The sequence below is a fragment of the Caretta caretta genome, chromosome 3 (genome assembly GCF_965140235.1).
Source record: "Caretta caretta isolate rCarCar2 chromosome 3, rCarCar1.hap1, whole genome shotgun sequence".
Classification (NCBI taxonomy): domain Eukaryota; kingdom Metazoa; phylum Chordata; order Testudines; family Cheloniidae; genus Caretta; species Caretta caretta.
This window is the reverse complement of record NC_134208.1, coordinates 110,244,540-110,268,312: the sequence shown is the minus strand read 5'-3', so window position 1 is coordinate 110,268,312 and position 23,773 is coordinate 110,244,540. Positions and strand designations below refer to the sequence as shown.

Sequence of the window (23,773 nt, the reverse complement as noted above, 5' to 3'; positions counted from 1 at the left end):
CATGGTTCATTCCAGCCCACGGGATAACTCTCTGGTCTTGTGGATGCTGTCTCATGCATTCTTATGCATGCCTGAAGCTTGGAATGTTCACTGAATGCAGCATCAGTAATCTCAATACAGAGCCAATGCAGAGCCTTTGGAGCCTGTGAAGCATGCCCATACCCCCTACCCACGCTTAATCTTGGGGAATGGGAAATGTCAGGACTAATCTCAATTTAAAAAAAAAAAAAAAAATCGAGCCTCTCTCCTTGTGAAGTGTCTTGAAAATGTAAATTGATCACTAGGACTGAAAGGCTGTCATTGATTTCTCCTAATGTGTGCTTATTTGGAGTCCCTCTTACAGCCATGAACGGTTCTGTGAAAACCATGCTCTTAGTTCCCTCAGTTTTTGAGAACATCTCAGACTAACTTTGTGGCTGTGTGCAGAAGGACCAAATCAAGCTCCCTCTCAGTCAACTGCCTCCTCTACTGATTAGCCAGAGTAGCTTCTGACCACAAGAAGGAGCAGCTCAACAGCACGAGAAGCAACATGGTCCAGTAAACAAAGTCCTGATCCTGCACCACTGAAATCAAAGGGACTCTGCTTTTTACTTCAATAAGAGCAGGATCAGCCTCTATATGTAGAACTGGTAGCAAGGGACATTGTTATACCAATAAAATAAAAACCAACAGGATCTTATTAAAGGGAAAAAGGCAAAATACCACATTTGTTGTGAATACAGGAAGAATCATAGTAAGCAGTTAGTTATAGCTATAATATTCCATTCAATTTCATGTTTATTCACATATTCATTCACACACACACAGGTTCTGCAAGGTTGGCATCATAGTTACCAGCCTTAGAGTTGCTCATGCCAAGCCACTGGCCAGGTGGCCTGGACATGAGGAGGGAGCAGGGCCTTGTCAGATGCTCATCTGATGCTCCTGGAAGTTGGTTTGCAGAATCAGACCCCAAAGTTCTCACTTTCTAGAGTCCATTTGTATAGGAATTTCTTCCTATGCCAGTCTATGGGAATTGCTTCATCAGCAGATAGCACATTCCTGACGGCTCCGTGCTGCTAGATGTTATCCTGTTCTTTGGTTCTCCCATTCTTGAGGCTGTTGGGTGGATTCCAGTCTGCCCTCCAGGGGGGTCCTCTGGTTATTTCCACTTGACGCCTTCTTCAGCCAATGGACACTGGATTCTTAGGCTGTCACCTCCCTGATCATTCAGTTATTATCCACACCAAGCATCCATCCATATACATCCTCTATCTCTATTTTAATCACAATTGAGAATACAACAAAAGGGTGGGGAGTCTCTGGGTGCTGTTTCTGTTGTTAAAGAGTATTGCTTTGAGTCTCTCTCTCTGTGAATTGCTTTGAGAACAGACTCTGTCTTAGAATGTACTAATGCAATTAGCAGCTTGCAAGTTTCACACATAGAGGGAGAGAAACAGTACCAAAAACCAAGAGACCTCTTAATTAGTAATACCCTGGAATCTAAACTATGGGGAATCAAACTCATTTGTGATTTTAATACAGAACTTCTTTAGTATGATTCAACAACATCTGTGTTCTAACCCCAGCTCTGATGATGCTGCCTTGTCTGGAAAGTAGGGCTGTCAAGCGATTAAAAAAAATGAATCACAATAAATCGCATGATTAAAAAAATTAATCATGATTAATCGTGCAATTAATCACACTGTTAATAGAATACCATTTATTTAAATATTTTTGATGTTTTCTACATTTTCAAATATATTGATTTCAATTACAACAGACTGCAAAGTGTACAGTGCTCACTTTATATTTATTTTTATTACAAGTATTTGCACTGTAATAAAACCAAAAGAAATAGAATTTTTCAATTCACCTAATACAAGTATTGTAGTGCAATCTCTTTATCATGAAAGTTGAACTTACAAATGTAGCATTATGTTAAAAAAAAAACAACCCTGCATTTAAAAAGAAAACAATGTAAAATTTTAGAGCCTGAAAGTCCACTCAGTCCTACTTCTTGTTCAGCCAGTTGCTCAGACAAACAAGCTTATTTGCAGCAGATAATGCTGCCCACTTCTTGTTTACAATGTCACCTGAAAGTGGAAACAGGCATTCACATGGCACTGTGGTAGCTGGTGTTACAAGATATTTACATACCAGATGCAGTAAAAATTCATATGTCCCTTCATGCTTCAGCCACCATTCCAGGGGACATGCATCCATGCTGATGATGGGTTCTGCTCAATAACAATCCAAAGTAGTGCAGGCTGATGCATGTTCATTTTCATTATCTGAGTCAGATGCCACCAGCAGAAGGTTGATTTTCTTTTTTGATGGTTCAGGTTCTGTAGTTTCCACATCGGAGTGTTGCTCTTTTAAGACTTCTGAAAGCATGCTACAAACCTCATCCCTCTCAGATTTTGGAAGGCACTTCAGATTCTTAAACTTTGGGTTAAGTGCTGTAGCTATCTTTAGCAAAAAGAAAAGGAGTACTTGTGGCACCTTAGAGACTAACCAATTTATCCGATGCACCCGATAAAGTGAGCTGTAGCTCACGAAAGCTTATGCTCAAATAAATTGGTTAGTCTCTAAGGTGCCACAAGTACTCCTTTTCTTTTTGCGAATACAGACTAACATGGATGTTACTCTGAAACCAGCTATCTTTAGAAATCTCACATTGGTACCTTCTTTGCGTTTTGTCAAATCTGCAGTGAAAGTGTTCTTAAAATGAAGAACATGTGTTGGGTCATCATCCGAGACTGCTATAACATGAAATATATGCAGAATGCAGGTAAAACAGAACAGGAGACATACAATTCTCCCCCAAGGAGTTCAGTCACAAATTTAATTAACACATTATTTCTTTAACAAGCGTCATCAGCATGGAAGTATATCCTCTGGAACGACGGCTGAAGCATGAAAGGGCATATGAATCTTTAGCATATCTGGCATGTAAATACCTTGCCATGCCAGCTATAAAAGTGCTATGCAAATGCCTGTTCTCACTTTCTGGTGACATTATAAATAAGAAGAGGGCAACATTATCTCCTGTAAATGTAAACAAACTTGTTTGAGCAATTGGCTGAATAAGAAGTAGGACTAAGTGGACTTGTAGGCTCTGAACTTTTACATTCTTTTATTTTTGAGTGCAGTTATGTAACAAAAAAAAATCTACATTTGTAAGTTGCAGTTTCATGACAAAGAGCTTGCACTACAGTACTTGTATGAGATTAATTGAAAAATACTATTTCTTTTATCATTTTACAGTGCAAATATTTGTACACAAAATACAATATATATGAAAATGTAGAAAAACATCCAAAATATTTCATAAATTTAATTTTGTATTCTATTGTTTAACAGTGCGATTAAAAGAGAGACTAATCGCAATTACTTTTTAAAACTGTGATTAATTTTTTTACTTAATCGTATGAATAACTGCAATTAATCAACAGCCCTACTGGAAAGCTCTTCCCACACCTGCTGGCCAAGCTCTCACTAATATCCTGGGGGACATGGATCAGCGTTCACGTCGCACTCTCCGTCAGTACTTGGCCCAAGCTGGGGAAGCTAATGAGCCAACCAGGAGACCAAATTCGGATGAATCCTAGTCATGTGCCACCTGAGGCATGTTGCACATATGCTAAGAAGAAGACTCACATCCTCCTAAAAACTTGCTTCTGCCATTTAGCCCAGAAGAAGTGAGATGGTGGAAATGTGCATCAAAACCAAAAGAGGTACCGTAACTCTTCAGATGTGTACATAGCTTACTGAGATACGTAACCATGGGATCTTAATATCATGAGGCCTGTCTGTCCTTTCCCCTTGCCCCCTTTTTTGTCTGCTTATGACCTTCATTTTGTTGTCTCTTGACAAATTTGTCTCTTGACAAGTACTGTACAAACTTCTGGCCAGGGGCTGTTTTTGTTTGTTTATGTGAGGTGCCTAGCATATTTTGGGTGTTCAGAAAATAACTAGTAAATAATTATCGAAGTCTTGATCCTGCACTCCCTTAAGAATTAGAGGTGGACAGGAAACATTTGTCCCATTCTGTGAAAATTTTTCAGATTTCAAAACATTTCCCATTCCACTATGGGACAAAACAGATCTTTTAACTTTTTTCACATACACATGCATCACATGTGTGCATGCACACAATAGGCTTGTAGTCAGAGCACTCACTTGAACCCAAGTCTCCCATGTCAGTCCACTAACCACACAACCCTTTCCTGAAAAAAGTTTGGTTAGACAAATCAGTATGTGCTGACAGAAAACCATTCAGTCAGATTCCCAACCAGCTCTACCTGGTGGGGTGTTGTGATAATGAATTAGTTAATGGTTGTAAAGCACTATGTAACTGCTAAAATTCACCAAATACACATAACCCCTCCTGTATCTTCTAGAGGCTCCCAGATCTCCAGTTTAGGTGTTGAGAACTATGCATTGACCCTGGCACAAGCAGCTGGGTTCCACTTCTCATACAGCTGGAGGGCTGGTGATAACCTGAAGATTACCTGCTTCCTTTTTATATAAAATAACTCAGATTTGGGGGAGGAGGAGTTGGTGATGTCAGATGGGCAGAACAAGCAAACATACAATCAATCACCTCCCTTAGCCCACGCCAGGATCCTCAGACTGACCTTGTGCATTGTGGTGTTGTCCCAAGGACAGGAGTTGGCTAGATCTGAGAAGCAAGAAAAATAGTGGGTAGCAAGTTGATTAGTTCCTTTCATCAGGTGAAGGGGGTTAGGGAGCATCAATTTTAGTCTTAGCCCTGGGTATCAGGAAGGATAGATCTATCACTGGACAGACTGAAAGCAGAAATCTGGGATCAAAGGTGAAGTGCATTTATTTCAAAATGTTAGACACTATGAAAATGCTACATACTGTGTGCATCTTCGTTTTAAGTTATGCTCTGAACTTGTTCTTACGGATTTTAGTCAGTCCTCTAATTACTAATATTTGTCTCTGTACACATGCATCAAACTGCATGGATTCTGGAGTTAATTTAGAGGGAAGAGCACCACCTACTGGCTCACTTCCTGTGCTTTTCTTGACTGGAGGTTTCTTGAGAAGAACTTTTAAATAGTAGTCACTATTTTTGGATTTCAGCTGTCAGGGTAGGATGCAGCTGTCTTGCTACAGTATGGCCCACCTGTTTTTTTCCAGTTTATTATTTTCCTTGATAGGGATCAGGTTGATAAAGTCTGTGCTGCATCTCCTGGGAGACACAATATAGAAGGTGAGGCCCAGAAGCACGAGAGGCAAAGCAGGTTTTACAACTTACTGCAGGTTTTACACCATCCTGCATTGCCTGGATTCTGGGATGCTGCAGGAATCAAAATGACCCAGACAAGTATAAATTTGATGAGCAGCCTTATTGCCTATGGGTGGCTCTGCAATCCAGAGCTTCCATAGCATTAAGTATTACAGGTTCACCCTTTCCCACTCCTTCCCTTGCCCCTCTATACATACCCCTACACCAGGGACAGCAAAGGAGTACAGCATAAGGCTGTTCACATGAACCCTATGCGATTCTCAGACCATTGCCTCTCCTTTATGAGCAGAGCAGTGTACAGGGCCTGGAGAAGGGGCCATAAGCTGACCCAAGATCTTTTGTGTTCACTATAGGAACACAAACAACAAAATAAATACTTCCCCAGGACAAACTAGTGGGGATAAAAGCAACAGGAAAATATCATGGCATACCTGATAGACTCTGTAGTGAATAACTCACTTAAATCTCCATTTCATGCAAGTAATTTAGGATTACAGGTTTCTGCTAATATTAGACACAAGCTCAGACATTCCCTTTTAAATAGCTTTGTCAGTTACCTCTGCAGCATGTTAGGAAATATTTCTAAAAATGCTCTGACAGTTATTGCCAAAGCCAGCCCTGGGGTATCACTGTTTCAAATATATTTAAATGAGATTTGTCTGGGAAATAAATAAAATATTCTTCGGAGCAGAATTAAATACATTTGCCTCAATGCCAAAAAGTTTTAATCCCTGAAACTTTTTTAAAATGTGTGCTCTACATACAGAAAAGGGATTACACATAACAAAAGCAGTAACTTGAGACACTTCCATTTTTAGTGATATACAGAAACATTTATCAAGTGAAGACATGACTTCAAGAAGAAGAGCATGGTCAATTGTGTCAAAGCTGGATGACAGAATAAGGAGGATGAATATGGAGTACTGGTTCTGACATTTGCCAAAGAAGAGGTGTCAAGGTTCCTCCCCCACTCTGAACTCTAGGGTACAGATGTGGGGACCTGCATGAAAACCTCCTAAGCTTATTTTTACCAGCTTAGGTTAAAACTTCCCCAAGGTACAACCTATTTTCCTTTTACCCTTGGACTTTATTGGTGCCACCGCCAAGCGTCTAACAGATATATAACCAGGAAAGAGCCTGCTTGGAAATGTCTTTCCCCCCAAAATCCTCCCCAAACCCTACACCCCTTTCCTGGGGAAGGCTTGATAAAAATCCTCACCAATTTGCATAGGTGAACACAGACATAGTCTAAACCCTTGGATCTTAAGAACAATAAAAAAAAAATCAATCAGGTTCTTAAAAGAAGAATTTTAATAGAAGAAAAAGTAAAAGAATCACCTCTGTAAAATCAGGATGGTAAATACCTTACAGGGTAATTAGATTCAAAACATAGAGAATCCCTCTAGGCAAAACCTTAAGTTTCAAAAAGACACAAAAACAGGAATCTACATTCCATTCAGCACAGCTTATTTTCTCAGCCATTTAAAGAAAACAGAATCTAACGCATATCTAGCTAGATTACTTACTAAGTTCTAAGACTCCATTCCTTTCTGTTCCCGGCAAATGCATCACACACACAGACAGAGAGAGACTTTATTTCTCCCTCCCTCCAGCTTTTGAAAGTATCTTGTCTCCTCATTGGTCATTTTGGTCAGGTGCCAGCAAGGTTATCCTAGCTTCTTAACCCTTTACAGGTGAAAGGGTCTTTCCTCTGGCCAGGAGGGATTTTAAAGGTGTTTACCCTTCCCTTTATATTTATGACAAGAGGTCACTAGAGACTTTGGCGAGAGCAGTTTCAACTGAGTGCAAGGGTCAGAAGCTAGATTGGAGAGAGTCTAGGATGGAATTTGAGGAGAGGAATTTCAGAGAGTGATTGTAAACAGCACACAATGAGATTAGAAGATTAAAGGGAGATGGCACAATAGTTGGAGAGGCAAGTGGGGCTCTCGTCCTTGACTAGGGCGCCTAGACACTGTAGAATAATTAATTAATAAACAATAATAATAATAATGGCTCTGCAATGCTAGTCCTTCAGTGAGGGGTCAAACACCTTAACTGGCCAGGGCAGCTGTCTGAATGCACTACAGTAGGTTGTCTTTGGTTGATTTCACTCAGAGTATAATACGGAGTTCATACTTTGACAAAAATATAGCCCACGTAGTCACAGTTATATCCATATAAACAGTGTATGTAGACCAGGCCTAAGATGGTGGATAAGGTTTAAATAGAAATCAAACCCAAAAGTGGCCTAATGTCCAGAGATACCAGCTGAGTCAGTACCTAGAATGAGGGAGAACCTCTTGCCTATAATCTGGTGATCCACTTTGGCCAACACCTAGGCGTGGGGTTGATAAATTCTGAAGGGAATAGCACATAGTCCTCCACAGCCAGAGAGAGGGTCATCATAACACAGAATTCTTGAGGGTGGCAAAGGAGGAATCCAGGAAAACAAAGGAATCCTGTAGGATGTACTCTACTCCTAAAAATGCTGTGATAATTACACCCCATTTAAGAGAAAGGAAGACAGTTTAACAAATTCATATTGAAGAAAACAACTGCAGCAGATATTACATTTGTCTGCTGCCTCCAGTCAAAAGCCTGTCTTGAGAGGCAAAAAGCGCGTGTTTTTCAATCCTTTTAGCTCAGTCAGGTTTCTTTAATACAACTGAAAAGGCCCTGTAAGATGCAGGCTAACCTGTTTGAAGCCATGTTGTCTGATCCTGTTGGAGTCTAGGCAATAATACAGCTCGCTATGTTTTCACATTTGTTAGCCTGCTTCTTACAGAAGTTTTTCAACCCTGTTAAGCTAAAGACATTGACCCAATGTGATTGAAAAAAAAAACATCCTTTTTTGCCTCTCAAGAGTAATGCCGAAGAGTAATGGGATTAAGAAGTAAAATTCTTAAAAGGTCTATTTAGAACTAGTATTATGTATGGATTTGGACAAGGAAGTAGACAAAGAATTAATGAAGTCTGGTTGACAACACTCAATTGTTGCAGCTATTAAATCTCATAGATGATTGGGGAAACTCCAGATAGAATCAGACACACTGGAGGGATTGAATAACACTACAGATGTTGAATTGGAACTTGGATAAATGCAAGATTATATACACTGACAAAAAATAGTCTAAACTCAAGTACCGGTGGCTCCTGCATGGGTATCCTGCAAGGGCAAGAATTAGGCATCAATATTGGTAGCTTATTGAAGACATCATCCCTTTGTGCAGCAGCAGAAAAATGAAAATAGGAGGAAAAATGAAAATAAAAGGTCAGTTCCTGCTCCTGTTGAAGTCAATGGCAAAACTCCCATTGACTTGTATAAGGGGGAACATATTTCTTGAGTGCTTCCTGATGGAGGAGTGTGGTACTGCAGTATTTTTCTCAACTCTGGCACCCCCTGCAGGCTGCCAGCTAACCTTGGTGGGTCTTCAGCAGCTTGACCCTCTGGCCACATCACAAAGTCCAAATGCAGCCCCACCAGGGCAGGAAAGAGTCTAGCAAACAGATTATTTGCCCTCTCTAGGGTTTTCAGCTCTGGGTCCTTTAAATTCAGCCACTTGTTCAGGCTCCCAAATAAGGCCAGTTCCCTTCTTAAAGTTTATGGCCCTTTACCTGTGACCAGTGGGGAAACCTGGGCCTGTCCACTACTCCAGTGTCCAACCCAGGGACCCTCTACACGCTCTGCTGACTCCAATCTGTTATTGCTATTTCCCTGACTCTCTTCTTACCAGGCCCCTTTTATCTCCAAACCTATCTCAGGGCCAGGGTCCCCAGGTTCTGCTCAATTGTCAGGGTGGGGAGCAGCTTCCCTCCCACCCACCCACCCCCAATCCCAGCCACAAACTAGGCAGCCTAGGCCCTGCAGCTCCTCTTATCTGAGTTTGCTAGGCTCTGGCCATGTTCCTTGCTATCTTGTTCCTTGCCCTGCATTTCTTAGGGACCATCATTATATGTGCTTCTAAATCCCCCAACCAAGGGAAAAACATGCCACCCACTGGCTCCTCTAAACAGGGTGGGAGCCCCCTTCTTGGGCCATTTCTTCCACACTCTTGACTTGAACAGCCTTTCTGCTGCTGCCTCCCCAGCTGCCCTGGGCCTGGAATCTCCTCTCCGCATGTCTTTCATGTCTCACTAAATCTGTTTCTGCTGAGTCTCTGTCTCCATTTGTACTCCTGTGTCTGTCCCTGTATTTATCTGTCTCTACATGTGCATATTTCTGCATGTTCTATGTCTCTCTCCATCTGCATATGTAAGTCTTCATATGCATAGCTGGTTTCAGAGTAGCAGCCGTGTTAGTCTGTATTCGCAAAAATAAAAGGAGTACTTGTGGCACCTTAGAGACTAACAAATGTATAGCTGTGTCAGTGTCTGCTTGTCTGTCTTTTCCTGCTTGTGCATCTGTCCCTGTATGTTTCCCTGCATTCAGACTGTGTATGTATGTCTCTCGCTCTCTTGCTGTGTGTGTTTGTGGCTGCCTGTGTGTGTCTGCAGGTCTTTACTTCTGTCGTGGCATGCCAGTGTATCTATGTGTATCTGTTTCTGCATGTCTGTGCATCTCCATGCATCTCTCCCTGTGTGTTGGCATGCTTGTCCCTGCATGTCTGTGTCTCTGGAAGTCTGGGCGTCGACCTCTGCACGTCTCTCTGCCTGTCCATGTGTCTGTGTGTCAGTCTTTGCATGTGTCTTTGTGTGTGCATCTCCGTCAGTCTCTGCATGTATGTGCGTGTTTCAGTCTCAGCGTCTCTGTACCTCTCCCCCTGTATCAGTTCCTGTGTGTCCGCATCTGGCATATTTGCCCGTTTGTGTGCAGAGACCATGCCTGAAGGAAGCCATGTTTACCCTGTGGCGGGAGGATTTTCCTACACTAGGGGTGCTGTGATCCCGGAAGATGTTTCTTTACACAGTTCTGCACAGTCCCTGTCCCAACGTGCAAGCAGCAGCCACAGCTCGGTTACATGCCACTCTTCCCGGTGTTAAGTTGGGTGGCTGGGAGTCTCCCTGGGGCATGGGCATTGGTTACATTCCCTCCTTGTGAATTTAACGAGCCCAGGGGAAAAAAACATCAGCTACCAGGAGTGGGGTTCGAACCCACGCGGACATGCGTCCATTGGATCTTAAGTCCAACGCCTTAACCACTCGGCCATCCTGGTGCAGGTGCAAGACTTGCACGAGGACACTGCTACATAGCTGCCGCCGCCAAGCCCGACTTGTCCCATCTACGGGAGGAGAACGGGGCCATTAGCCCCCAGCGGGGCACCCCGCAGCTTGTCATCGTCAGCGCGGGAGGGCGCAGAACCAAAGCAGCGAGCGGGACGCGCCGGGAGAAAGGCGGGCCGCGCCCGCGCGGGGAGAAGCGGGCGGGGGATTTAGTGTGAGAAGGGCGGGAGTCGCGCGCTCCGCCCGGCAGCGCCAGGTCACGGCCTCACCTCACCCCCCTGCCCCCCCACGATGGGAGCGCCTGGACCGGCCGCCCCGCAGCCAGGCCGAGGCACGGTGCCCCCGGAGCGCCCCCCTACTCCACACCCCCCACTGCAGCCCCCCAATCCACATGCCACTCCCCCCACATACTGCACCCCCCCACTGCGTCCCCCATCCACACCCACACTGTGCCCCCACACTGCATCCCCAATCCACACCCCACATGGCACCCCACACTGTGGCCCCACTCCACACTGTTTCCCCCACTCGCTGCACCCTCCAGCTGCACCCCCCACACTCTACCCCCTGTTTCACCCCTCCCCTGGACACCCCACGTGGCACCCCCGCTGCGCACTCCACACTCCTTCCCGCCATGCTGCACACCCCACACGGCAACCTACTTCCTGCACTCCTTCACTAAATAAACCCGCACCCATTGCACCCCTATATGCAGCCCTGCTTATACGCCACACCCCACTGCACCCCACATCACCTCCCACATGCCTCAGTGCACCCTCCCCCACCCACTACACCCTTCACTGCCCATACACCTGCACCCCATACGCACCATTACATTCTCCATACACAGACACTTGCTCTACTGTATCCCCCCCTAAAAAAAAAATCACTAACACACTCCCCTCCCTCACAAACAGCCAGACAGAGAGCATGGAAACTTCTGCCTGACAAAAGGGTAAATTTTTCTGAAAAGTTGTAATTTCTGGAGTTTAGAATAAAAGTACTTCCACCCCCAGGGTTCCAGTGCCCTTGTTGGGTCACCAAATGAAATTAATAGGCAGCAGGTTTAAAACAAACAAAGGGAAGTATTTCATCACACAGCGCACAGTCAACCTGTGGAACTCCTTGCCAGGATGTTGTGAAGGCCAAGGCCATAACCGGGTTCAAAAAAGAACTAGATAAATTCATGGAGGATAGGTCCATCAATGGCTATTAGCCAGGATGGGCAGGGATGGTGTCCCTATTCTCTGTTTGCCAGAAGCTGGGAATGAGCGAGAGGGGATGGATCACTTGATGATTACCTGTTCTGTTCATTCCCTCTGGGGCACCTGGCACTGGCCACTGTCAGAAGACAGGATACTGGGCTAAATGGACCTTTGGTGTGACCCAGTAGGGCCGTTCTTATGTTCTTATAGTGCTGTGTCATGAAAGTGCCACTCTTAATAACCATAACAGGCTACTGACTTTGCTCCATTTTGCGCAAAGCCAGCAAGAAGCAGGTATCATGGCTGAAATGCTGCCCCTCACTTTCTGTTTAATTTATGTAATAAAAGCAGTCTTCCCTTTCCTCTCAGTCTTTCCCTTTAGAGGTCTTCCCTTTCCCCTCAGTCCTGCATGTGGTACACACCCTTGGGCCTACATGAAACTGAAAACAAATCCTTCCTTGCTCTATTTCACACTTATGGAACAAATGACATTTTGTTTGTTCTTTGGCCATTTAATTAATGCTCTGAAAATGAAATTAAGTTGGCAAAACAGTCACATTCTAAGGCAGTGAAACCCTATGGTGCAAAGTATTTCCTGGCAAAACTGTGGTTTCCTTAAGGAAATGAAGAACTGTTCAGAAAAAGTCCCAAACAATTGTGATAATGAAGAGACCATCAGTCTACCAAAAAGGAAAGAAAGAGAAGAAAACAGACACTAACTTTATTATTTACTGACATTTTACTTATTCCCATTTAATTGTATACTGGAACATACGTGCCCTGGCTGATAGAAACAGGCTTCTCTAGTTAAACAGGTTTCTTTAGGGGGGAAAATGTTACTCCTGGAATTGTATGGTGTCGCCACACCTTTCCCTTCAAAGGCATGTTCGGTCCCACAGAAATCTGAGCACTATGTATGACACATGAAATCAGGCAAATAGTTACATATTTTCTGTATGTAATAACTAAAGGCAAAAGCAGGATTTGACAATGAAAAATGTTTCATGTCTTTCAGTTCTTTTTCTATAAATATATAGGTCATTTTATATTGAGGTTCCATTTATAAATAGCATATATTAACACTTTAACAAATCATAAATCAGTTGCTAGTGTCGCACAGGTCACTACATTGCTTCTAATAATTTATAACTCCTTTAGCTGATGTTCTTGGAATTCTATAACATATGCTATCTATATTAATGGGTCCTAAGGTTAGCAGTGCTGGATTTACAATGGCGCCAGTGGTACCATGGAGCCGGACCCATGCTCAGAAGGGGCCCTGGCCTGCTCCGCTTGCACTGCACCCCGAGACTCCTCCAGCCCGCTCCCCTGCCCCACGCCCACCACATGCTCCTCTCCACCCTCTGGCCCCACCTGCCTGTTCCTCTCTACCCCCTGGACGGAACCCAGTGCACCTCTGGCTCCAGGAACTCTCTGCTTCCCACCACCTATGGGGCCCCACCTGTCTCCCCGGAACTGAGCTGCCTGGGACTGGTGCAGAAGCCTGGCCAGTCTCGGCCAATTGGGGCTGGGGGGGAGACAATGCGGTGGGGCTTGGCTGGATCCCTCCAGGCAAGTGGACCCTGAGGGAGCCCAGCCGGGGCAGGCCCTGGCCTGGCTGATTGTGCCACTCCCAAGGGGCCGGAGCGATTCACCGCCCTGGGACCAGCCCTGGTTGCACTGGTTCCTCAGCCCAGCAGACAGCCACCTCCCAGCAGGGCTGGTGAATGTGGCCAGGAGGCAGAGAGTGGGGTTGGACTCTGGGGAGGTGTTCTGGGCTGTGAGGGGGGAGGGAAGATCTCTGTGTGTTGGGGCACTAGGGAGTGGGGGTTCTGTGTGGGGTGCTGGGCAGTTGTGGTGGGGCTGTGGGCCCCTGGGCAGGGGTGGTGTGCAGGGAGCTGTGCATTTGTGTGTGTGGGGGTGGGTGCTGGGCATAGTGGTTCCAGAGGACTCTGGCCATAGGGAGTCAGGAGGGTGTTGCAGAGCTGCCGACTTTCTGATTTCCCTGGGGGTGCTTGACCCCCCCGCTCTCCCCCTGGCCCTGCCCCCACTCTACCATTTCCCCCAAGGCCCCACCCCTGCCCCGCCTCTTCCTGCCCCATTCTGCACCCTCCCCCGAGTGCCCCCTATCCTCGCTGTGACATTGCACTCTATATGATTTTTATGAAAATATGCTAATGAGTGTGAATATAATGTAACTGAAATATGCTTCATACAAAAGGTCTCTTGTAAGGTATCATTACAACGTTTATAATCTACTGAGTGTGGTCATCCTATTTGTATAAATGTATCACTCTTGTATCTGAAACTAGAAATATGAAATATAACTCTGAGAAATATGAAATATAACATACTGTAGTTATGCAAAGTGTGGGCCATTAATGGTGGTTTGGAACCTTGATGTCTCCCATCAACCAGGACAACTGACTGTGGATGGCTCTGTTTGCAGGCAGGCCTTCCTGTAAGTCAGGCTGGGAGGAATGAAGGCTTGGGGGTCTCACAGGACATATGATCATGTCACCTGGTACTGGAATCCATCTTAAACCTGGTGCTTTTCCATTTAGAAGGAGGGATGAAAACCCAGAGAGAGACAAAGGATTCCTGCCTTGTGCAAAAAATATATAAGTGGGTGGAATAGAACAAAGGGAGGCAATCATGAGAAATCTCCAAGCTATCACCTTGAGCTGGAGCAAGGGCTGTACCAGGGGAATGGATTGTGCCCAGACCAAGAAGGCATCCAGTCTGTGATAGAAGCTTATTGAAACATCTGAGGGTGAGAGTTCATCTGTAATCATTAGGTTTAAACATGCGTGATTTTTTTTTTTTTTGGTTTGGTAATTTACTTTGTTCTGTCTGTTATTACTTGGAACCACTTAAATCCTACTTTTTGGTATTTAATAAAATCACTTTTTACTTATTAATTAACCCAGAGTATGTATTAATACTGGGGAGGAGGGGGGCACAGAGCTGTGCATATCTCTTTATCAGTGTTATAGAGGGAGAACAATTTATGAGTTTATCCTGTATAAGCTTTATACCAGGTAAAACGGATTTATTTGGGGTTTGGATCCATTGGAAGCTAGGCATATAAGTGTTAGAGACAGGAACACTTCTTAAGCTATTTTCAGTCAAGCCTGCAGTTGCTGGGGGATGTGGTTCAGACCTGCGGCTGTGTTTGCAGCAGGCTAGTGTGCCTGGCTCAAACCAGGCAGGGCACTAAATCCCAAAGCTGGCAGGGAAAGCGAGCTCAGGGGTAGTCTCAGCACACCAGGTGGAAGTCCCAAAGGGGGTTTCTGTAATCCAACCCATCACACTCACTTCATCTCTTCCTGCCCCTCTCCCTCTCCCTCCTCCCCAGCGCCTCCTGCCCGCCACTGAACAGCTGATCAGCAACGGGCAGGAGGTGCTGGGGGGAGGGGGAGGAGCTGATCAGTGGGGCCGCCAGTGGGTGCTCAGCACACACTATTTTTTTTCTGTGGGTGCTCCAGCCCCAAAGCACCCATGGAGTTGGCACCTATGGGGTGTTGGGGAAGGAGGGCTATGTGGATCGGTATGGGCCCACCCCTGAGGGCAAGGGGCATGCTGGCATCACAAGGCCGGGCGGGCCAGTGTGCATCTGACAACTGCCGGTTTGTAAATAGTGTCCTCGCACTGGGCTGGGCAGAGCGGGGCCGCCCCTGCCATACCATGCCCCATTGCCTTTGGCTGGCCCCACACTCTGGGGACTGACCTCCCCGTGCCATGCTCCATTGCCTCCATTGCGGCCCACAGATGTGTTTGGCTCTGGGCCCACAAAAGATTAATCCAGCCCTGCAGGGCAGAAGAGACCATTGTAATCATCTACACTGACCTGTAAAACACAGGTTATGGGATTTTCCTGCATTAATGCATGTGTGAATTAGAACATATCTTGTAGCAAAACACCTGTACGTATCTGTAACATGCTCATGACATTAATGATTTATTAAGCCATATTATTATAACATATGACCAATGTAATACACACACAACCACACATATGATGATATACACACAGGACATTAAATGTCATGTAATATATTAGTAGCCAGAACCCCAGATCAAACCAAACATGCCTTTGAATGGAAAGGTTGATCAACTCTTGTTATTAGAAACAAACAAACAAAAAAAACCCAAACCCCACTGTTTATATTATACATAAGAGAGAGAGAGACTCACTCAGGTCTGGTCTACGCTACGAAGTTAGGTTGACGTAACACCTTGCGTTAACTTAGTTGTGCATATGTCTATACTTAAATTTTTCTCCCACCAATGTATGTGCCCCATTATGCTGTCGTAGTAACATCAGCTCCCTGAGCAGCACTAAGCCATGGTCAATATACGGAGACTGACACAACACGACTGTAGACCCTATGTTACCGACGTCAACCCTAACAGCCTTCCAGCTGCTGTTCCACAATGCCCAGCACTGAGCACTCTGGTCACAATTGTGAATTCCACTGCCCAGGTGTCACACATACTTGGAGTCCCCCCCTCCCCCTAAATCCTTAAAACCCCCACAAATGCTTGAAATGTCTTTTTCTGGTTGTCGAGCCTGGTGAGCACACCTCTATCTGCTCTCCGTTGTTCTGAGCAAATGCCCAGCTAACCATACGAGCTACACACTCCAGACATGCTCTACATGGAGTAGACAGGAGATTTTAGATTTCCTGGGCCTGTGGGGAGAAGATGCTGTGCAAGCACAGTTCCAAGCCAGCTGTAGAAATGTTGACATCTACGAGTAGATTGCTTGGGAAGTGCAGTAGGTGGGTATGACAGGGACCAGCAGCAGTGTCACATGAAAGCCTAGGAACTGCAGCAGGCACAGTAGAAGGCCAAGGAGGTTAACTATTGATCCAGTTCCAAGCCACAGACCTGCCACTTTTACAAAGAGCTGTATGCCATACTTGGAGGAGACCCTTCCACCACCCTGCATGCCACCGTGAATACCTCAAAGGAGCTTGAGTCACAGGCCCCTGCCATGAACCATGAGGAGGAGGAGTGGTATAGTGGCCAGGCGACCAGAGTGTCCAGCTGTGAGCCAGGACCTGTTTTTGACTGCACCAGATTCAGCCAGTCCCTGAAGCTGAGTATGGATGATCCTAATAGAGGGGAAGGAACTTTGGGTAAATGTGTAAATACATTTCTCATTATGGTGATGTCCCCCTTCCCCGCAACTTCGGTATTATCTGCTTTTCATTCTCCTCCAGAGTTAGGTGGGAGGGGCATGCATAGCAGTTTGTTTCTGTAAATAGGGATGTCACTTGAATCCTCCTGAGAGATCTCAATGAAACTTCCATGGAAGTACACTCTGTAATCCTCTCCTGAAGGTTTCTGGGCATGGCAGCCTTATTTCTTCCTCCACAGTAGGACACTTTCCCATGCCAGTCAGTGATAACTCCAGCGGGCACCATCGCAGTAAACAAGCTAACGGCATATGGGCCTCATTGATTTTAGGATGCCAGCAGCAGCTGTGCTCTCTCTGCCATTGTTAACCTCAGGAGTTAGACATTTTCTAGAACCACTGCCTGTGGAAAATGGTGCCAGTATTCATGGCCAGTGTCCTATGCTAATAGTTTCATGGAACTAAGCAATTGCCTCCTCATTTCCCTTACCCCTGGTGGGTCAGACTCACCATGGCTTGAGCTGAGAGTGGTACCAACACAAACACTCAAAAGTAGAAGTGTCAATGAGCATGTTGTGTTTCACACTTTAGGGGAGCAAGGGAAGGGGGGAGTTCTGAATGTTAAGTTTTGCTTTCCATGTTATACTAATACTGGGGCACCTGGCATTGGCCACTGTCGGAAGACAGGATACTGGACTAGATGGGTCTTTAGTCTGACCCAGTGATGGCTGTACTTATCCTCTAATATTTTTATGTTCTTAAGAATAGTACTTCTGTGAGTTTTATCTGTAGCTGTGGCCTTGAGAGGGTCCCCTTCCACACTAGTGGAACAACTGGTAGGACATGGCTCTGAGATTCTGGATGTCAGTGCAGCATCAGACCTTGAACAGAGGGCATGGAGGGTGAATATTGCCGACTGTATGGAGATGGAAAGAGCAGACAGGAGAAAGACACAGGAAAAGGAGAGAGGGATACACCAGGACATACCTAATGGGTCTTCTCCATCAGCAAACTCAGATGCTGCAGTGTAGACTCCTATGGAGCTCCAGGTTCAACAATCCCAGGCTCGACTCCCATTGCAGTCTGTGGAGAACTGCAGCATAGCTGTTCCCTAAGCACTCCCCCGCCCCTACCTAGTATTCTACATGGCCTCAGGGCCTTCACATCTGCTTCCACTCCACGCTGGGAGAAAGCGTGGACAACCCCAGCTTCATCTACACTGACGTGTGAGAGCCACGGTTGATATTTGTGTAGCTACAATGGACATCAGTGTCTGCTTTATTTATTAAGGTTCCTAAATATTTTTAAGTTAAAATGTATATACTTTTAAGTTCTTCAGGAAATTTTTGAGCTATTTTCATAAGTGAATAAAACTCTTTTGTTTTGAAAGTGAGTCATCTTCATTAGTTTACAACACATGGTGTATAATGCCTGCTGGCAGTAAAAGTAATGGTCTTGCATACTCACAACCCATAGGATCAATGCCAAACAGTGTAGTCATAAATGTATAGCAAGCCCCCACCATTAATAAGTGCACTGTCAGGAAGCACCACACAATTCCTAACAGGCCCACAAACTGCTGTATCACGTTGAGTCTAGTACACTACAGCACATTAACAGTGAGCCACAATAAAGTGCTCTTTCAAAGCCTCCCTGAGCTGTATAGCTCCTCACTGAGTTCATCAGATAGCCCTTGTGTCTGGCTGTTCAAACTCAGCAGACAACCGCTCACCCTCCAACCCTGCAACAAGTTTTCTCCCCTTGCTTAACAAATATTATACAGGACACAATGGGAAGCTATACCCACTGCAATATTCTTTCGCACTGACATCCGGTCTGGTGAGGAAACACTACCACTGTCCCTTCAATCTACCAAAAGCACATTCAACTGTCATTCTGCACCTGCTGAGCCTGTAGTTGAATCTCTTATTCATGCTGTCAAAGTGGCCACTATATGGCTTCATGAGACAGGGACTAAGGGGTAGGCTGGGTTCCCCAGGATCACTATTGGCATTTCAGCATTGCCAACGGTAATCCACTGCTCAGGGAAGAATGTCCCTCCTTGTAGCTTTCTGAACAGTCCTGTGTTCTTAAAGATGCACATGTCATATACCTTCCATGAGCAGTGCACACTGATGTTGGTGAAGTGCGGGCACGACCACGTAGCCCATTCTGCTGATGTACTCTGGGGCCAAAATAGGGATATGCGTGCCTCTATTGCTCCACCACAGTTTGGGAACCCCATAGCTGCAAAGCTATCCACTGTGTCCTGCATGTTGCCGAGAGCTGCAGTCCTGTGTGGTTGTAGATAGTTAATGCACCCAGGCACTTGCATGAAAATGGCCTCCACCGTGGATCTTCCCACTCCAAAATGATGTCTCACTAACTGGTAGCAACATGGCGTGTAAGTTTCCACAGCATGAGAGCCACTTGCTTCTCCACTGTCAGTGCAACTCTCAGTTTGGTGTCCCTGTGTTGGAAGGCTAGGGGAAGCTCGGCACACTGATCCAGGAATGCGCCCTTGTGCGTCCGAAAGTTCTGAAGCTGTTGCTCATCATCCCAAGCCTGCATTACATTGCGGACCCGCCAGTCAATTCTCGTTTCTTGAGCCCAGAAGCAGCTCCTCAATGAATGCCACCAATAACCTTGAATTGGTTCTCGCAATGACCCACAGCAAACTGACCACCAGGAAATCATCATGTTCCCCACAGTTCTTCTTGTGGCTCTGCAGATACCAGAGGATCATGCATCCTGTGCTTGCAATGCTTATGACAATAGCGCAGAGACGTGCAGACTGTATGGTGGCCAGCTACAGGTCCCATGTGGGCTCATGGGAAATTGAAAATAGGCACAAAAATTATGGGGTAGAGATGACATAATGAGATGAAGAGCATTACATTATGGGAAGTTGACCCCTTTTTCCCAGTTACCTCCGGGGGTCTCGTTTCTGCCTCACCACTCATTGCCACAACTTTCCAAAAGTCAGCGTCCTTATTGGTGGCAGGTTGCAAATTGAAATTCCTACCTATGGTGCACCACACTGTGCAACAACACAAGCCCTCTTAACGAGTACATGCAGCACTGATGCAAGGAATCAAGTATGCAAGTGCACAAGTGATATGCTAAATGTGGTAGCTATATGCTGCTGTAACTTGCGTCAGCACAACTTTGTAGTATAGCCATAGCCTTAGTTTGTCACCCAAATTTGGGCCTTTCCCCATAAATATATCAGGAACTGTCCCTGACTTCAATAGGAATTTACAGGACTTTACAACAAAAAAGTGTTAATATGACTAGATCCAATCATCACTGTCCATCTTCTTTTTTGGTTAAAAATAAGTGTTCTTGGTTGCTAGGCAAAAGTAATCTTGATAATTGTCTTTCTTTCACAAATTGCAAAATCATTAAGATAATGGTTCTGAGAGAAGTGAGAAGGAGCTGGATAAGTAATATAATTAAGATTTCCTTAGCATTATGGATATGTGGCCAGGTTAAAAGTGACATACAACAGTTTCCTAAGAGGGAGCAGTTCTTCCTTGTAGTACAATGAAATGCTGACACCTTTCAGAGACATTTGGCTCCTAGGTGAACAAATCACAGGCCTATGCAAAACTAGAATTGAAACAGCTGGGTGTGTGCACATGTCAATATGTATGCACTGAATGCAACGTCTCATTAAGTAACATTCAGTCACTATTTGAACAATGGGGTATTAATATTTTAATTTGTTAATTGATAAAAATACATATTTCAGTCATTAGCCCACCCCAATTCAATAGTATTTAAATTATTGTAATTCTTAATCTAAAATATCCAATTAATTATTTTCCACCTCTCCCCTTAATTACTATTTTAATTATTTTATGACTAAAATTTCCTCTCTGTTCTCAAGCACTGAATTATAGTGAATGTTTATTATTGAAGGGAATTGTCTATTGTCTATTATTGAAGGGAAACTGCATATTTTACAGTTTGTGCCACACCACCACATATTGTTTGTATAAATGCCAATGCTTAAAAGTAACCTCTTTAGCTAACAGAAAAGGACTGATGATCATAAAAGTTGAGAGGCTACAAGATAAATATTTTTAAGAACGTTTTCACTCTTCTGCAATTTCCTGACAAGATCTTTTAAGCATTTCAGATCAGCAGCATCTACAAGAACCTGAATGCTGAAAAGCTTCCCTACAGATGTGTACCCAAGCACTGCACTTCACAGCTGTTTACAATTACCTATCACCTTCTCTGCAGTAACATCCAGAGGAGTGAGGATTTCACCTATGTATAATTTTAGAAGCACTGAAGTTTTCTGGAACTTCACACTTTTAAGTAGCCTCTGCTAACCCTGTTGTGAAATTACAGAAACAGCAGACAGCAAGCTCCATTTTAAGTTCCTTCTATTTGTAAATGAACCCAAATACTACTACATTTATTGTCCTCTAAATTACAGAATTGTAGAGATGCTTCAGTATTCTCTGGGGATTCCATGTTGGCACCTACAAACTAGTGAATCTGAAATTTGCTGGCATGGCCCTTTTAAGATTGAGTGTTCTGTGTTGACCTGCATCTTTTGTGTGTGAGCTCCAATTTCTTGCAGGTTCTCTCCTTGAACCAATAATTATTTGCATGGTGAGGCTGTTTCCTACAGTTAAAACACACAATGTTTGAGTGTTCTTCATGTTGTGCTTTCTGCTTGACCCAAATGTGCGTTGCTCAGTTTTCTTGATACTGTTGCAACTCTCTGGCATCTTTACTAGACGTCTCCATTGCTGCTGGTGGTAAAACAGTAGCACAATGGTGAGATTTGGGGCTTATAACTGGGGAACCCATCTGAATGTCTTTGCAGAGGTCCCCCAACTTCGTAAAGAGGTGGCACTGAATGCTCCATCGACCACTGAAATAGCCCTGCTCTTCCACAACATAGGTCCAATATACATAGGCCCTACAATGAAACTGGTAAATGGAATGTGTAAAACTGTCTCTTCCGTACTCTCTCATTATTGTATATTTCCCAGGGTGTTGCAAAACCATCCTATTTGTGCACAGTGTGCACCTAGAGTGCTAAAGTTAAACATCTGCATTTTGTCAGCACATTTCAAAAACAGGGTTGTAATTGAGACTAGGGCACAGTGGCTGGTTGTTTATTACATTTCTGAAGAAAAAAGTATTAGGTTCACATGAAAATCACATTGTGTTTTATCTGCTGTAGAGGCAGTCATGTAAACGGTCTATAAAATGATAGTTCATTTCCTGTCATAGTCATATCCTTTTCATTTTTAGAGAGATCTGAAGCATCAAGTCTTGCAACTGTGCCCATCTCCTTTATCTTCCAGTTGTTCCTGGCTTTCTGACAAGGCTGGAAAGTTTATTCAAATTTCTAAAATGTAACTATATGTAAAATTAATGTAACAGTCTAGTGTGCTGTCCAAAAATCCCATAAATATCACAAAGTAAATAGAGGGCTGCCAAAAGATATATTCCATTCAGCCCAACCCCTCCTCAGTCGCTTTACAGAAAAGAGGAAAAAAGTTTGGGCCAATTACTCTATTTTTATTGCTTTGATGGAGGGAGACGGGGGGAAGACTAGACGCTGTACAACCTTTTTTCCTAGATGATTCTCTCAAAACAAGTGCCAAAGAGATGCCCCCTAGACTGCTGCAGTTCTTGGGGTGGCCTGAACCCTTCACGTTGAAGTTACAATTTAAGAGCGTTCTACCCCAATAACTCAAAGCAAATTTTATAAAGTGTAGCAGAAACATTGAACCCTCAAAGGTGCAATAGAATAACCACTAACATATAGCATTGAATATTCCTCATCCATTAGCGAGTGCATGGTATGAGTAATACAATTTTTCCTTCAATGCTAAGCGCATAATTTTAGAGGAAGTGCAGCACTGTGTTAGGGCTCGCTTGGTTTTCAGTTCCCCTCTGCCAGTACCAGGAGGATCCTGCCACTGTCACCAATTTCCTCATGAAGCTCCTGCCATTCCCCTCACTTCCTCTTTCACATTAACTGCCTCCTCCCTACTCCTCAAAGCCAAAACAAACCAAAACACCTTCTTTCTTTAAGGCCGTTGCTCCTGGCTTGAATCCTGTGGCTTGGAAGGTAGTGCCGTGTCATTGGCAAAAGGAGGGTACATGCAATCCAACTGTTTGCATCTCCCTAAGCATGGCTCTAGATTTACTCCAGCTCATTTTCCCCATGATTCCTTCCATTCCCCAGCTTGTTTTATAAATGCACTGACACGCTATCAAGCCCCTTTTATCTTCTTCCCCCACCCATCCTATGGGGACCTGACATTGTGTTTCATTCTTTGTAACTACAGTGAAACCCATCCTTTCCAAAACACTATGTAATGGTGACAAGGCAAGTTCACAGACTGGTAAAGTCAAAAAGCAGAGCATTAAGCAATACACATTTACAAGAAACAGAACTCTTAATTCTTGAAAGTAGTTCACTATTTAACTTCACAAGCTTTAGATTTCTTAAGAATATATTTTACAAGATATATTATATACTAAATATAGTTTTTCCATCTTGGACTAAACTATTAATTGGGGATTGCCAATCACAGCCTGTTTGGATGCATGCAAGCCTTAACTACTTTCACAACATAACTGTATTTTTCTTGTTTCAAAATAGGTTTCTTCTTCTTGCTTATCTCAGTTCCTTTCCTGTGTGACAGTGAGGATGCAGCATTAGAATGGATACTAGCAATGTGATGTTTTAAATATGATCTTAAGGATCTCTCCGAGCTGCTGGATTTAATGTGTACCCCTTTTTACAATGGAGGAATGTTTAAGATTTTCTGAAAAAACCTGAAGTGTGAGTTACATTGGCAGGGAACAATAGCAGGACATTTTTTCACATTAATGTTTCAGGCACACGTGTGAGTTGATGAAAGAGGGTAATGTTTGGTAATGTGACTTTTTCCAAGTTCCACAGAATATCAATGTGCATGGAACCATTTAGATCTGCCGATTCAAGGTGTGACTCTCTGCATC

General features: G+C 44.3%; 1 non-coding gene across 1 annotated transcript; it reads right to left on the bottom strand.

Moving 5' to 3' along the window:
• Positions 1-10,330: 10,330 nt before the first annotated feature.
• On the bottom strand, positions 10,331-10,413 carry TRNAL-UAA (transfer RNA leucine (anticodon UAA)). The gene has a single exon. It is a non-coding gene; the product is annotated as a tRNA-Leu (tRNA).
• Between the last annotated feature and the right edge of the window lie 13,360 nt (positions 10,414-23,773).